Source organism: Equus quagga, chromosome 12 (assembly GCF_021613505.1).
Source record: "Equus quagga isolate Etosha38 chromosome 12, UCLA_HA_Equagga_1.0, whole genome shotgun sequence".
Taxonomy (NCBI): Eukaryota; Metazoa; Chordata; class Mammalia; order Perissodactyla; family Equidae; genus Equus; species Equus quagga.
Window position 1 is genome coordinate 5,475,503 of NC_060278.1, and position 17,709 is coordinate 5,493,211.

The 17,709-nt window shown below is 38.9% G+C and overlaps 1 protein-coding gene across 2 annotated transcripts in view; it reads left to right on the forward strand.

Annotated features, from left to right (window-relative positions):
• Positions 1 to 17,709, forward strand: part of ZNF438 (zinc finger protein 438) — a 185,180-nt gene that overhangs the window by 79,663 nt on the left and 87,808 nt on the right. For both annotated transcript variants that reach the window (XM_046679420.1, XM_046679419.1), the window contains exon 3: positions 3,662 to 3,739. The gene's annotated coding sequence lies outside the window, so the exon portion shown is untranslated. The remainder of the gene's footprint in view (positions 1 to 3,661; positions 3,740 to 17,709) is intronic.

Genomic DNA, 17,709 nt, shown 5'->3' on the forward strand with positions numbered 1-17,709 from the left:
ACAATTTTGAGTAGTGCTTAATCTTTTAAAAGCGTTGAATCCATAATTAGAAATCTCCTCACCTCTAATAGTAGTCTTCAACTGAATTGGGTCTCAGTATTAGGTCTTTGAATGTTTCTAGGAAATTTAAAACTTCACTGAGGCTGACAAGTTCTACACTCAATCCACTTTCCATATAGTTTCCTTCAGATTGATTTCCATTTATTCACATCTGTTGTTGGAGTTTGAGAGGACCAATTAATTAAACCACGTTTTTCTTCTTACGACATCTGAACTGTTTGAGAAGTAGATATAACTCAGAATAAAAATGTCAACTTTATTTATGGGGAAATTGGGTCTGGTCTTCCTACCAATTCAAATTGGATTGACTTAACTGGCTCTGTTGAGTTTACTGTATGGAAGAGAGGAGAATGTATGTGCATTTGGGGGAACAAGTTAAGAGAGAGTGAGAGAGTGGTGACATATGTGGCTGGCCTTTTGCCCTATCTTACTAAACAGATAAGGCAGAGAGAAAGAGAAGGAATGCTGTTTTGTTAATTACCAACCCAGGTGAAGCCCTGCTTTTATTGTGCTCTCTTACCTACCCAGTTCAGGTGGAACCCACAGTTTCACTGCTGACCTACCTCCACTTCCTCATATCATCTGGACCTCCTGCTCTATTTTGAAACAGTTTTTATAACTTTGGTATTTTCCCAGAACTCTTCTTCATTCTCCTCCCTAGAAATGTAAACCTGGTTTTCGTAGACAGTGCCACTTTTCTCACAGCCATCTCAAGAAAAAGTATTGAATTTTGTTAACTCTAGATTTTAAAGGAAGGTTGCTGTGTTCTTTTGCTCTTCACTGTCAATCAGTGATCCATGTGTCACCTTTATTCATCAGTTCCTTCTCTTCCAAATCTTAGTCTGTCATCTCCCCTTTCCAATTCATGTTATTGGTTGACTTCCAGGACCCCATGCCGGCTTCCTCAGTCATGTTGGTATCAGACTTGAGACTGTCCTCTCCATGCCACACTATGTGCTTATGATCTTTTTCTCTTTATTCATGTTTTTGAGTTTCTGATACTCAGAAGTCATTATTTTTTAACTTGCTCAGTTCTATTAGCCAGAATCATTGCATGATCTCAAATACTGAAAGCCGCCTCTCTTTTCCTTTCTCCTCTTCTCCAGCAATGTTTTTTCTCTTCTTTAGGTATTCATTCAAATACTGTCTTCTCTCTCTTTCCTTCCCTCCCTCCTTCTCCCTCTCTATTTGAATAGATGGTCTTGCCATTGGACCTTAACTCCCTCAACTTGACCCCCTTACACACAATTTTTATTTATATTCGTCACTCAACCTTTCCTTCATTTCTAAATGTAGAGAAAGAACTGTTTCTCTCTTTAACATGGCTTAACATGTTAACGTGGCATAACAGAGTTCTTGTCCCCATCTTCTCTTGAATTTGCTCCATTATTTATCACTCTTATGTCTTCCTTTTACTAGCATTAAAAATGAAACAATAGAAATAACAAAAAATCTTGTTAAAGATTCAGCTTCACTTTTATACAATGCCAGGCTTCTTAAAAGAGTAACATTTACTAGTTACTTCCACTTCTTCTCCTTGTTCTTTAATCTCTCAGTTGCTGGGAGTTTTTGTTCTCTGTCATTGCCTTCCTGAAATTTCTTTCTAGGGTCACCAGTAACTGTTAAGTTCTTCTTAGTCCTCCCTCTGTCCTGAAAAGGCAGAACAGGGTATTCCCTGCTGTTGCTCTTCTTCCTTGACTCCATTGATGGACATCAATATTTTGTAGAAAGCCACCTTCTCAAATAAATAATGTTAGGAGATAAGCAAACTGTTCTGTTGGCTTGCTGCAGCAAGAGAGGGCACACAGATGACTCTGACATGGTGCCTCTGTGGAAGAAATGAGTTTAGGGTTTTTGTTGGGTATAGGCAGGGCTCTGAAGTTCTAGGGTAAGATATCAGAAGTGAGGTGACTCTTTGGATTGGTTGACTTACTGAAGTAATGGTTGATGCAAACAACACATGATTGTGGTTGAAGAGCAAGGTCTGCTGAGGCCCGAGACATTCTGCCACTGTAACTATAACTGAATGATGGTAATTGTTCTATTTCTCAGTCTCATGTAACTGATGGGGTGGTTATTCTGGTTCTCATTTTCAGGCACATCTTCATTGAAGTTTCAACTTTTTATTTCCATTGCATTTGCCCTGGTTTCTTCCTATCTTGACTATTTCAGTAACGAAACAGGTCTCATTGCCTTCTGAGTCTTCTCACAGTAATGCATACTGCAAAACCAGAGTCATTTTTCCAAGATACAGATTTGAAAGGTTTTCTGCTGAAAACCCTTGATGGCTCCTTTTATATGTAAAATAAAACCCTATATATTGAATGTAGTATTCAACCCCTTTTACAGTATGACCTGAACTCCAGATCGCAGTCCTTCTCTGTCTGTTGGTCTGTCAGTCTCCTGGTCCCTCTTCCTCCTCTCCTCCTTGCTTCCCTCCCTGCCTCCCCGGCTTCCTACTTCACCTCTTCACTTCCTTCTCCGCAAACTATACTCTTATTATGGAAGTGTATTGACTAGTTCTGAGCTCGCACTGTACATTGTGGCCTCTATGCCTAAAAGAAAGTCATTTTTGTTTCTTCCTGGAATGTTGTTTATTTCTAAACCTTACCTTTATCTGATTGTTAAAATTGTATCTCCTTTACAACTCTATTTAAATTTCGCCTCTACAGAGTATGTTACTTCGCTAGGATTGCATAACAAAACACCACAGACTAGGGGGCTTAAACAACATAAATTTATTTGCTCACAGTTTTGGAAGCCAGAAGTCCAAGAACAAGTGTCAGCAGGTTTGATTTCTTCTGAGACTTCTCTCCTTGGCTTGCAGATGTGCGCTTTCTTGTTGTGTTCTCACTTTCCACTGTGTCTTTCCATGGCGTGCACACATCTCTGGTGTCTCTCTGTGTGTCCTAATCTCTTCATATTAGGACACCAGGCATATTAAGTTAAGGCCCACCCTAGCGGCCTCATTTTAACTTAATCACCTCTTTCAGGGCCTTATCTCCAAATACAGTCACGTTCTGAGGTACTGGGATTAGGGCTTCAACACATGAATTTTGGGGGAGACTTAATTCTGTCCATAACACAGAGCCTTCCCATATTTTCCCTGTAGTAATTAACCCTTCGCAAAATCCCGTAGCACCTTATACCACTTACCATATCAGCACTGATATGGAGTTATTCATGTTTGTCTGTCTCTCCTGGGGTTTGTGGGTTCCTTGAGTACAGGAACTCTCTCTTATTCAACTTCATCTCTCCCTGTTCTCCATGATGTAGTAGTGAATAGGGCTTGATTATTGGCTAAATTTTAATTCAGTGTAAGTCAGGCTTAAATATCTCATACTATGTTCTCCAGAATTTTAGGAGATTGACGTCTAAATATATGAAGGGGATGTATTATATCTCCTATTTTGGAAATCTTTGAGCATGGCTTGAAATTTTCATCTTAGGTTCTTAAATTATACATAGTAGAAGTAATGTCAATTTTATAGGACTTCGTATAACTCTTTTATGGTCTTTTAATGTATAATCATGTAATCGGCTTCTATAAGCTACCTATCAATTCTTTCAACTTGACTACTTCTGTTACATTTGTTTTCAGATAAAGATGAATGCCACGTCTCATCCAGTACTGAAAATCTGAAGTTTAGAAGACATTTACTAAGTCAGATCACTTCAAGTAAGTCTGCGCGTATCCATCTTAGCATCAGCTCAAGATCGATTTAAAATGTAAAGAATTAAGTGCACTGCCTTTGATGCTTTGTCAGCTCTCAGATTTCTCAGGATATCTTATGGTCACCTTGTGTATTGAATCACTGCTCTTGGAAAATAGTGGAACGATGATTTGTTATGAAATTTTCATCTGCTTGTCAAAAATATAATGTTTAAATGTGATATTTTTAAAGTGAGACTAACACCTCAAAATCATCCTTTATTTTCTATCAAGTCCCGACTATGTGCTACGCTTAATGTTTTTAAAATAGTTTTTCCATTGTAGCTAATGTTCTTTTTTTTCAGTTTTTTAAGTCTTTGTATGACTATTCTAAATGATTTATATGTTCTCAGTCGTTAAAGGGAGATACTCAGTAATTAACTAGCACTTGAACCCTAAATGTTTAACTGTTTAGGGCCGGCCCGGTGGCGCAGAGGTTAAGTGCACACGTTCTGCTTCTCGGTGGCCCGGGCTTCGCCAGTTCGGATCCCGGGTGTGGACATGGCACCGCTTGGCAAAAGCTGTGCTGTGGTAGACATCCCATATATAAAGTAGAGGAAGATGGGCATGGATGTTAGCTCAGGGCCAGTCTTCCTCAGCAAAAAGAGGAGGATTGGCAGCAGTTAGCTCAGGGCTAATCTTCCTCAAAAAAAAAAAAAGAGAAATGTTTATTTATTTAAAAACCTAGTTTTGAACGTCATCTCAACCAACTTCAACTATTATTCTTCCATCTTGTATTCTGCTGCCAGATAGATCTGCATGTAGAACCACTTCAAGAATTTTAAAGCTCTTTAATGGCTCTCCATTCACTGTTGGATGGAATCTATGCTCCTTTGCCTAGCATTCAAAGCCCTCTCCCAAGCTCCTAAAAGTATCCCCTACTTTAGCCAACTGGACTCTTTCCTATTCTCTGAACTCTCAGTGTTCTTCACATCTCTGTGTCTTGACTTGTACTGTTTTTCTTGATGTTTTTCTATGATGTCCCCTGCTCCCCACTTGCTGTTTCCTCTGCCTGTTGAAACCTTGTGCAAGCCCTCAAGGCTCAGCCCAGGTGCAGACTCCTCTGTGAACCTCTCCCTAGAAGCTCCAGCGAGAAGCACTAGCTCTCCCTCTCTCTCCTGGCTTCAACTAATATTTTATTTTTATTACTATTATAGCACATTTTACCATGCAGCTTTGTTACTTGTGTGTATGTCTGTCTTATCTCCCATCCTAGGTTGTAAGGACTATAAAATCAAAGATCTTGGCTGACTTATTTTTGTCTCGCACAGCATTCAGCATAGGCTTTAATAATGCTCAGTAAATATTTGTTTAATAAATTAAGAATGTGCCTGGATCTTTCTCTCATCATCTCCTCTGTCTTTCATCCTTATAGCCACATACAGTCCATATGCATGGCAACTACTCATTCCTGTTATGCACTCCTGGCAGACCTCCATGATGCCATCTTATCCTAGGAAAGTGCTGACCATAGTGTAATTAATAAGATACAGTCAGTTCCCTAAGAAATAAACTGTATTCCAACAGTTCATGTCTAATTCTGTTGTTTGGAATGCAGAAAGCATTTTTCCACAAAAGCAATGTTGTAAATAGTGGTTAGGTTCTCCGCCAGCCCTCCCAAGACCGTTTAACTCATAAGTCCCATTGCTGCTGTAACTACAGGCGGCCACCATGGATACCACTGTTTTGTAGAGAAATTCTAGCTGTGGATATGGAAGCATATCTCCCATGCCCTAGAAGTAGAACAGTAACTTTCTGGGCAGCATGAGCCATAGGAGGGCCTGAGCTGGGGCTCTGGCAGTGGCTAATATAGTGGACACTCTCACACCAGTAGCTTTTTAGTGTTCAATATTTGCATAAGAGGCATTTACTTTTAGGTTACTTATACTCATGTGTTCTAAATTATGGCAAGGGGACACGTGCTCTTCTAATGATTTTTTGTGTGTGTGAGGAAGATTCACCCTGAGCTAACATCCATTGCCAGTCCTCTTTTTTTTTTTTTTGCCTGAAGAAAATTAGCTCTGAGCTAACATCTGTGCCAGTTTTCCTCAACTTTGTACTTGGGATGCCTCCACATCATGGCTGAGGAGTGGAGAATAGGTCCACACCCAGGGTCTCAGCCCGTGAACCCTGGGGCACCGGAGGGAGCCTGTGGGACTTTAACCACTTGGCCTCGGAGCCGGCCCCCAAGGTGGGTCATTTTTAAGTCAGGTATTGACAGGTTAGGAACTGTTTTACTATTACAACTTTGTTATTCTGTCAACTTATGAGAATTGAATATGTAAACATGGAAAATACTTCTATACATAGGAAAAACACTTCTATAGGTATCAATCCTATATTTGACATCACCTCAGTTTTTCTGACTAAGTGACTCTCATTTCTACATGGGCATAGTAATGCTTCCCATGCAAAACATGTCAGTGTATGCATAAACAACCCTGGAGGTTGACAGTTTATGTTGTCTGGCTATAAGAAAAACAGTTGATAAATTTTAGGGAATTTAATTTGTTCAGTCATCGTAAGCTTTGAGCACATTAGTGAATGTCTGCTTCATGCTTAGTACTGTCGTAAATGCCAAGGGCTAAGGAATGAGAACCAAAGATATTATGAAACGTTTGCTTTCCCTCCAGGAGCCTGAAATATAGAGAGGGAAGTATGAAAGTAACACAGTGCAAACACTACGTTATTAATTGCCATAATATACTTCGTGAAGGTAACAAATGCTCTTAGGATTATCAGAATGGCAATATCATTGTGATTCACCCTGGTGGTACAGATAGTGGTGGGATTTCATATGGTCTTAGAGGAATGGTGAAGATTTACATAAAGAGCCAGGAGAGGAAATGATATGCCAGGTTGGATTAACAGCATGAACAGAGGACTAGAAACACACAAACAAAGGCAAAAGCGTTACTGGCTGGAACAGAAAGTTTAGTTCATGTTGGGTGAAATAATAGGTGGGAAAATTACACCAGTGGTTGAACCCTGGCAGTGAACAAGAGTCATCCATAGATATTTTTAAAAATAAAAGTCCCTGGATCTTACCCCAGAACTAATAAATAGAATTTCTGGAGCATGAGACATAAGCCTGTTTATCTTTTAAAGCTCTGCTAGTGGTTGAGAACCACTGAATTAGAAGGGTGGGCCAGATTTCGGAGAGCCGTGAATGCCTTGCTGGGGACTTGGGCCTCTGTCCCTCAAGCAGTGGGAAGCTCTCACAGGTTTCTGAGATGGGTGACATGATCAAATTGGTGTTTGCCAAGATAAATAATTCATCAACTGCATGTGAATAGAAGAGAAATAAGAAACAGCTTGAATTAGAGCAGAGGTGGTGGGGAAAAAAGAGAAGAGTCACATTTTTAAGTTTACTTAGATGTGTGGGAGTTGATGATGTCAGCCTTGACCTCGACATGATTTGTTTTATAAACTGATTATACAACTTCACCCTCATTAATTTGATCTCTTTTCTCTTACAACCTGGCAACTTAAACAGTAATTTCAGCCAGTTTGCATTTAATGGAAGGAGACCATTGTCTACTCATGTACACATCTAACTCATAATAATAAGTGAAGTTATATGTATGAGGAATATGACCTTTAACATAATCATTATAAAGCATTTAATAACCACCCACATATGCAATAACAGCCTCAGTTCTGCAGGGTTGTGCCAAGAGCTGGAGTCACATATATACCATAGTTCTTGGCACACAATTCTTGAGCATTAAGTTGAAATTTGAAGACATATTCTAAATCATGCTGTTCATTTAAATATTTTTAGCATCAAATTTGATAATTGCTTAATTTTTCTGGTAGCGGTCCTATGCATGCCTCCTGACAACAGCATCTGTGCTTCCTCTGAGCTTATGCTTCTCTCTTACCCACATCCGCAGTGAGTGCAGCCCCTGACCTCCCGTTCAGGCCGATCCCTTGCTAGTGTTGGTCCATGAGCTCCCCCACCCCACCCTCACCCAAGTGAGCCAGCAGAGTGGATGTAAAGGAGTCAGAAGTTAAGTTCTCTTGTGACACTGACAAGCTGGATGATCCTGGTGACTCTCACTCCTGGCCGATGTGGGACATGACAGCTGCTAAGGTACCCACACTCAGGAGTCTCAGCCTCACTATAGTTTGGAAACATTTCATACCTTTTTGGTGTATTTTGAGTATTTTATGTTTGGAAACAATGAGCCTTGTTTATTAGATGGCAGAGAATAAGCTCAAGGCAGGAAGTTTTGATGTGACCTGTCCCTTTAAAAAAAGACTCAACGTCATGGATTTTTCGAAAGAACTACTTTCAGGGCAGCCTGGTGACATAGTGTTTAAGTTGGTGTGCTCCACTTTGGTGGCCCAGGGTTTGCAAGTTAAGATCCCTGGTCTGGACCTACACACTGCTCATCAAGCCATGCTGTGTCAGTGTCCCACATGCAAACTGGAGGAAGATTGGCACAGATGTTAGCTCAAGGCCAATCTTCCTCAAGCAAAAAGAGAAAGATTGGTAACAGATGTTAGCTTCCTCACAAACAAAAACAAAAACACTACTCTCTTGGCTACTCTATAATAGTACGTGCATGACAACAATTTCTGTTATGGTCTTCTTTGCCTGTGACAATGAATTTATTTTTGTGTTATCAATATCTACACATCCCTTGAGTTACTTTTCTTTGACTACTAAGTTCTTCACTAATCATCCAAATGTTTAACCAGAGAATGGATGATCTGCTAGATTTGAGGATCCTGTAGAGGGGAGGAGAAGAAGAGAACTAACATTTGTTGAGTGCTTACCCTGGGCCATGTTCTTTCTATGAATTTTGTCGTTCCAGCTCCGTTTTATAAATGAGGAAATTGGGATTTAGGGAGGTTTAAAAAATTTATCTGAGGTCAGAAGTCCAGTCAGCAAAAGAACTTAGGTTTTGATCCCAGGTCTGGCTGTCCAACTGTCTAAAACAGCCTGGTCTTATAAGTCTTAATTTGTTGGGAATGATCAGTGAACTCACAATCAGGAGGTTTGAGTATAAGCTTTACCTCTGTCACTAACAACCTTGAATAAGTTATTTAACATTCTCAGCTTCAGTTTCCTCATCTGTCATACAGGGATAAAACCTGCTCTACTGACCATTTGGGATTATTTTGAGCATAATGAGCTAGGAAATTTCTGTATGATTTTATTGGTATAAAAACCAATGAAAGATTGAGAGATTTTTAATTCCATCACAAAACAAACAAAAAACCTCCCAAAGCATTAAATGAGATGATTTGGACAGATTTTGTGTTATTTCACTTCCTTAATGTTGCTCTATAAACATTCCACAAATAATGTTGATCAATTTTTCAAGTCTTAATTGCCATGGTGTGCCAAACTGCATCACAGAACTTAATATCTCAGTGTAGCAGAGAGAGTCCTGGCAACATATCAGGTACCTCCTTTCACTTACCAGAGCAATCATCAGTTTCTATACTGTGTCAAATAGGTCTGAACTCTAGTAGATACTGAAGAAATGTTCATAGCTCGTGAGTACTCAGAAGATTCTAATGCTGCTAAGTTGCAGTAGAGACTTACTGGACTAGAGTTGATGTCAACATTCTCAGAACAATTCTTTATATTTTTGAGGTTTTTGAATAAGCCTGAGTAATAAAGTCACATTTTGTAAAACTGCTTTTCAAAAATGTTTCCATGTTTCTGGACAAGTTTTATAGTTAGAGAATGGTGAACACTGAAAGTCACTTGTGACCTATTGTAATTCACTATGCTTCTTTCACATATACATATAAGAGATAAACGATTTAGGGAACTCATTAAACAATAAGGATGGTGCTATGAATGAAGTGGCCCTGAGTCTGAGAAGTACCAACGTCATGTCTTAAGCTTATCCAAAACCTTTACCCAGTTAAAGCTCTACATCTCTTATACATTGGACTGATGAAGACAAATTCCTTAGGAAGCTCAGCTGACAAAATAAAGGAACAGTGTTAGACTTCAGATGTGGATCCAGAAGAATGTACCTGTTCAGCCTTGGATTCATAAATGTGTGGTACTCCCCTGCATCTGCCGCACTCAGTACATCCACAGAGGGTTCCCTCATCCTAAGATGCTAACTTCCACATGGCTCCTAGTGCCTGCGCTGTGCCTGCTTTTAGATCTGGCGGATGAGGTCTCTGGTTAGGGCTGGTCAAGTAATGTGAAAGGAAAAATAGACGTAGAAAGCAAAGCAAACACACAAAACAGAGATTGTGGCTAGTCCATGTCACATTTGGCTTGCACAAGTTTTAACTTGTTTTAACGTAATTGTTTTAAACATAAATTAGTTATTAATTAGTGTTATTTTAACTAGTTACTAATTTGATTTGTTGTTAGCTAATTTAATGTACAAATCCAGATTTCTGGATTCTCTTAAAACCTGTAAGATCTGGCAACTTTGGTCCTGCCTTTCCATGTGGCAGTAATGAGCTAGAGCGGAATAGAAATTACCTCTGTTAGATGGGTGGCTTTGCCTTTCAGGCACAGCCCCACCCCTGGCAGTTGATTTTCTTTAAATAGAATTAAGAGAGAAGTTAAATGTTACTTATACTGATCTCTCTGAAAATTGGAAATCACAGCTTGATAGTGTGAGTGAAAGACAGTGTGTTTGTTTCCTAGGGCTATTGTAACAAAGTACCACAAACCTGGGAACTTTCAATGACAGGGTTTATTCTCTCTCTCTTCTGTGGGCTAGGAGTCTGAAATCAAGGCGTTGGCAGGGCCCTGCTTCCTCAGAGGCCTCTAGGGGAGGATCCGAGGCTTCCTGTAGCCCCAGGTGTCCTTGGTTTGTGGCAGCATAGCTCCACTCTCTGACCCCATCTTTTCGTGACTGTCTTCCCTCTGTGTCCAGATTTTCCTCTTCTTATAAGGACAGCATATTACACTATGGCCCACCCTAATCCAGTATAATTTCATTTTAACCTGATTACATCTACAAAGACCCTATTTCCAAGTAAGGTCACATTCGCAGGTGACTTCACAGGTGAAGTTAGGCCTTCAGCATAACATTTTGAGGGACACAACTCAACTCACAACAGATGGTGTATTTCTTTGTGGAGTGCAGAGTAAAAGTTTAAGAGCAGGGATCCTTGAGACAGAATGCCTGGATTCTTATTTTCAGCTTATTTGCTGTGTGATCTTGAACAAGCTGTTTCCCCCTCTCAGTGCCTCCACACCCTCATCTATAAAACGAGGATAATGGTACCCGCCACCTAGGGTTGAAGTAAGGATGAAATGAGGAAATATACATAAAGCACTTCAAACAGAGCCTGGCCCATACTAAATGCTCAGTAAAGTGAAGTATTATTATCATTATTGTTATTAGCTCTTGCTCATACACAATTTCTGTGCATACAGGACTATCAGTGCCAAAAAAATTATCATTTAAGATACCCTTATGGCACAATAGTAGCTAGAAATGGTGCATAAAAAACAAACCTTGAAACAATAAAAAGGACAGAGACTGGAATTTTAATAAGATTTAGTTTTTAATGCAAACAAAATAATTGTAATACATTAAAAATGTTTAGCCTCCTCTCTCTTTTAGATTACCTGCCTAGCCTCTAGATGCATGTGAGACTGATAAAGACCCACGTGAGAACTTCAGTCCCAGAAGCTGAGACATTGGCTGTTGGGTTGGCGAGCACAGTGGCCTGTAGATAATAGTGGGGAAGTCACTCCAGTGAGAGCGTCCAAGGAACACGTGACTTCTTAACATTCCTGCCTGTCTCCTTGGAAACATGTTGTTACCATCTACCTCCTTCCCATAAATCCTTGGGTTGAAATTATCCTGGTTTCTAGTTTCTGGGTCAGAGATTGAGGCTGACGAATTCTTTGAATTTAAGTCGTACTTTTCCTCCTAAGAGAGCAAATATTTTGAGATATGTTATTTCATTTCCCCACATAGCCTTTATGTAAGATAACTACACAATTGGAGTTTTATTAAAAACTGGGAACTCTGATAGAAAAGGTTTAAAGAAATGACAAGACTTTTTGAAGTATGTAGAAGAAAATTGTTCTGTAGGTTAGTGGCCATTGGTTTGTAGTACTGCAGAATGTATATGCCTCATTCTCAAAGGTACTGTTACCCTGAAAACATGAGAATATTTAAATAAAATCAAAGTATCTTACCTAAATGGTAGAAGGTACATACATGTATGCTATTTATGATTTGTGATTTTATTTTAATAAAAGAAGTTAGGCTATTTAATTTTTGGCAAAGAAGTGGTGTTTTATAGTTCAGGTATTTGCAATTTAGAACATTTTGATCAAATGATGAATTCATCAGGACTTCTTTGATTGCAAGTGAAAGAAAGCCAGCTCAAGCCAGCTTATGAAAATAAAAGGAACTTCATTGTTTACGTAATTATGGTTTCCAGAGGTGCATCTGGCTTCAGGCATGGTGCAGCCAGGAACTCAAATGATCTCATCTGGACTCTTTTTCAGCTCTGCTGGTTTCTTTATTCATCATCCTTCAGATAGGCATGTGATCGGTAACGTGACCACCAGCAGCTTGAGACTATCATCTTCCTAGTTTAGTAATTCCAACAGAAAGAGAACTTTTCAGGCCCAACATCCATCTTTCTGCCTCACAGAAGATGTGGATTGACTAACCCCACATGTGAGGAGTAATCACTGTGGCCCAGGGAATGGGATACTCTGGTGGACCAGCCTCAGGTGTATTTTCCTATGCTGCAGTAGAGGGGCATGGCCAGCGATCGAAAGCCCCACTGGGGCCTCATGGAGTGAGGGAGGCTTTCTCCAAAGGAATTAGAAGAAGGGAGATGGGGATGTGTGCTCCACAGACCAAAACTGTAATGAGTTCAAACCGTTACAAATGAGAGGTGGAATAATTTAGAGACTGTAACTTCTGATTTTAAGATGGCAAATAAAGAACTTTCTGCCTTCTCCTATTAAAACATCCATCCAAAACAAAGGAAATAAGAAGCAAAACTTTCAACTCTTTGATAAAAAGTAGGTGACATCAGTAACTCTAATCCATGAATATGAACGCAGAAAGTATGAGACTGACTTAGTAGAGGAATGCAAAAACCTAAGACCTTCTACAGAGGAGAGTACCAGGGACAGGAAGTTTTGCCTTGCAGAACCTTAGAAGGCTCTGTGATTAGAGATGTCCGGTTAGGCTGAAGGAGGAGGTAAGGCCTGGGGCTGGAAACAGATGTTCAGCTGCAAGTCTGTAAAAGGACCAGTTGGACACTCAGGTCTTTATCTCACCCCAGCCAGATAACTACTTTTCCCACACCCTAGAAGATGGAAGGTTTATTCTCTGGAGAGGTTGAAACTACAGAGAATCTAGGCTCAGGACACCAGAAGAGTGGAGAATGGAGTTAAATGAAAGTCTGCGCTTTTCTTAGAGCACCAGGATCAATCTTCTAAGTCCCAAATAGGATGTTGGAGGCTTCTCTCTAGAAACTGAATGGTCCCAGAGAAAGACCTGTAGTGGTTCCCCCACAGAGAAGTCAGCTTGCTGTCCACTTGCTCTTTGGTGAAGCTCACCTTCAACAAGCTCAACTCCGCAGACAGAGCTGCCATCTTGCTTTACTTATATTTACAGTTAAATAGGAATAGTCAGCCAAGGATCACCGGATATTCGGGAATGCCTCCAATATGAAAGCAGAGAGAAAGTAAAGAAACAAAGAACTCTAAGGAGACAAAAACTATAGAGACAGCAGTAGAAAGCTTAGGAAACAAACTGTAATTATTATCTTTGAAAATGTGAGAAGATTTTGCATAGAAAACAGCATCTTTTTTAAAAACAAGAATTAGGGGGCCGGCCCTGTGGCCAAGTGGTTAAGTTTGCACGCTCTGCTTTGGCGGCCCAGGGTTTCGCTGGTTTGAATCCTGGGCGCAGACATGGCACCGCTCGTTAAGCCATGCTGAGACGGCATCCCACATGCCACAACTAGAAGGACGCACAACTGAAAATACACAACTGTTTACTGGGGGGGGGGTTGGGAGCAAAAGGAAAAAAAATAAAATCTTTAAAAAACAAGAATTAAAGGAAAGGAAAATTAGAGAACTAGAAATAACTCATAAAATTTAGAAATATGATTGCTGAATAAGTTCATTAGATGTGTTGAAAGATAAATATGAGGAAGAAATAGAGACATAATCCAGGCGGTCCAGTAACTCATTAATACAAGAGAAAATGGAAAAGAACTATCAAAGAAATAATATAAGACATTTCTCTAGAACAGAAGGAAGAGAGAAACCTTAAAGTTGCCAAAGAAGAAAAAAAAATGTCGTATACAAACCAGAGACGTCTCAACATTAGAACTGATATGGAAACAACTAAATTTGTGAAGTGTTCTCTAAAGGCCTAATTTTTATCGTAAAAAAGCTTCCCTTTTTAATCATAAAAAAATCTTCCTTTATCTGAGATTTATTGTCAAATATCTCTGAATAGTTTCCTTAGCACATTTGAAATATTTCACTTAAAAGTCTTCCCTTATTTAAATTTATTTAAATTTTTGTTTAATCTGAGGTACCTCTGCAAATTTGTGTTTCAGAGATTTGGGGTATTTTCATGGTGCTTATTCTGTCTGGTTCCTCATTTTTTTGATTCACTAATTCACTCAACAGATAATTAAAGTGATCTTTTCTCAAGTACTGTGGAGTTGATGTTTCTTGTTTTACATGGTGGTCCAACATCTATCCATAGTTTTGTAGTCAGTGACAATCAATAAATGTGCTTCATTTAGAATCTCATGGATGAAACTAGGGTATGTGATAGCAGGACTTGCAGAATGTTTGCCATTTTTTATTTGTCTCAACTTCAGTGATTTGAAGTGAGAAAATCTTAAAATGTTTGGCTCTTACTTTTTACATGTATAAAGGTAAATAATTATGAGTAACAAAGTATCAATATAAGAATATTAGTTTTTGCTTTGTCTTTTATCAGTAAAGGAGACAGAGTCCTGAATACTATTTTCTTGTAAAAATTAGAGGGAACATCAAAATTTGAATTTCAGCAGACATATTTTGCACATTTTAATTATTTGAAAAATATTTTTAGGATTCAGTGAATATTATTATTGACTGTATAACTAATAAAATGTTATTATGGTATTTTTTTATATTAAAAGTCTTTTCCAAATTGCTTTTGGATTTTTAAAACATTCTATATTTTAGTCTGTAAATATTACATAAGAATTGAAATTTTTAGTTAGGAGTGGAATTCTCCTCTTTTTGGATTAGTTTCTAAAGCCTAATGAAATGCAAGGCAATTGTCTTTTCCCACTTAAAAAAAGTTATATTTTACTGCTTAATGTACTATAATGAAACCAAAATAATATAGAAAAATCAAGAAATGAAAGAGTGCCAGTTTTTCTTGCCAATATAACTTTTTAGAGTTGTGCTGAGTTGCTTTTGCTATAAAAACCAGACCATCTAGTCTGTTACAGATTCTCCAGGTATTGACATTTTGTAGAGGATTTTTGTAGTTCTTTTGGCTCAGTGAGGTCAAGAATTTTAAATTAGAATTATAGAGCTGGAAGGCATCCTCTCACTCAATTTACAAATGAAGGAACTGCGGTCTGAGAAATCATGATTTATCCAGGGTCACCCAGTTAATAGCAAAGGTTGGATGAGAATCGTGGCCTCCTGGCAGTCAGTTCAGTGATCTTTGCAAAGACTCTTTGGGCTTATTCTCACCACCGTCACATTACGTGCAGTGTCTATAATTTATTGCATTAGGCCCAATTAGAAAATTGCAAGTTTGTGTTTAATTTCCCAGTGCTGAGGGAACATTTAGAATTAGAAATATTGATAGTGACAACAAACATGGGATGGCAAGAAGCATTTTGAAGAATCGTTGCCTGGAGTAGAAGATGTCCCTTGATGGACTCTGATCCTGCTCTGTAGAAGGAACTCCATCGTTCATTATTCTCCAGGACCTGATTGTGCCTTCTGGAAGGGTTTTCCTTGCCCATTTTCCTCCACTGTGACATTTATGTGGACATTGGGGAATTCCCCCTCCTTGGAGGCTATATAACCTTTGTTTCCTACTTTCTGCCCATGCAATTTTGGCAACTTGAGCATTATATTAAGGTTCCGTTAAAGCTTATAGGCAAGACTTGTGGGGTTTTTGGCAGTGTTATTCCCTCAGAAACTTAGCTGGCTCCTGATGTATCTTCTTGTAGTTAATTCCATTTGCTAGTAATACAATGAGTGCATGTCCCAGTCTGGCAGGGACAGTCTTGGTTTGTATCTCTTGTGCGTGTTAAGTAATAATGCCCTCTTTCACTTTCATAACTATCCCAGTTTGGACAGTAAATTATATGGTTACTCTAGCCAAAAACTACACAAAAAAATCCCAAACCTAATTTATTCCTTTGCTTCCTTACACCTATTCCTCACTCTCCACCTACTGAGCACTGTTGTATGGCCATTTGAAATAGGCTTCATGGGAAGCTAACATATTTCACCTGATCTGCAGCGAGGCTGACTTCCCTCTGTTTACCTGAGAAAACGTAACAGGCCATTTTTGCTCAAAGCCTTTTTCAGTCTTCTCTCTTACTGTGTAAAATCCTGAAGCAGTCAGCTTTTGTAACCTGGGAGCCCCCAAATTTCTGGATTCTGTATTGTTCGTTTCTACTCTCAGACTTGTCAGTTCTTGCCTGTGCACATTTCTTTTTTGTAAATTCTCCATAAATGCAGCAACTGATATTGTTATTCTAATATTCTGTTTTCCATCTCTTTTCCCCATAGCCATAGACTTGGTAGACACTCATTCTGCCTCTGAAGCTATCTCAGGCATTTTGAAAAATTGAGGTATAATTTACATACGGTAAAAACACAGTTCTTCAGCATTCAGTTCAGTGAGTTTTGACAATTGTATACACCTGTGTAAGCCACCACCCCAAATAAGATATAGAACATTTCTATTACTCCAGATAGTTGCCCTTTTCCAGTTAATTCCCTGCCTGTTCTCCTGAAGACAACCACTTTTTGGCTTCTATCACCAGGGATTCCTTTTGGCAAGCAATATTTTTATTAAGTGTTTTGTGACTGCATGGCATAACTGTCTTACCATCCTTTACTCAGTTTCTTCATTTCCTGCTGTCTAGCTGCAAAGAAGTTGCCATACATATTAGATTTTTTGTTTGGTATATACCCCACTTAAAGATACCATTTTCTATGTTAGTTAGGGAAAGCTAACTGCTGTAATAAATGGACTCCAAAAACACAATAGCTTAAACCTAATTAAACTGTATTTATTGCTAATGAAACAGTGCAGTGAAAGCATTCTTGATCAATAGGTGGCCTTATAAACTGGGCCTTTGAGTCCTCCAGCAGCTGGGGAGAGAGAGCATGAACACACCTTGCTTGCTTCTGAAAAGCCTCAACCTGAGAACTGACATTCAGTCACTTCCACTGACATTCCTTTGAGGAGAACTGTTACAAAGCCACATCTGGTACAAGGGGGAAGGGTTTGGAAATGTAGAATATGGCTGGACAGCCACTCCTCAATGACAGGTCCACACTGTGACAGGAGAAAAGCACAGTTTGGATGATCTTAATTGTCTACAGGTTAACAAGGCTAATGTCACAGCTTTTATCTTGTTTTAATAACATAATGCCATATTGCTTTTCTGTTTTGTCTTCATATTGCTTCCTTTTCTGTGTTATATATTGTTTTATGCTTTTTGAATAAACACTAATATTTGAAACTAAAAAAAAGAATAGTATTGCTTTCTCTATGGTAGACATGTCAAAGCAGAAGCAACTTATTTTCCTAGATTATTCTGATGAACTTAAAATCATCTCTTGGCATCAATAGATACAATTTAACTCTTAAAAGGTAAAAATCCCTGATATCACTAATTCTATTCAGTATTGTACCAGAGATCCTAGCCAGCAGAGTAAGATGAGGGCAGAAAACCAAAAAGAAAAGATG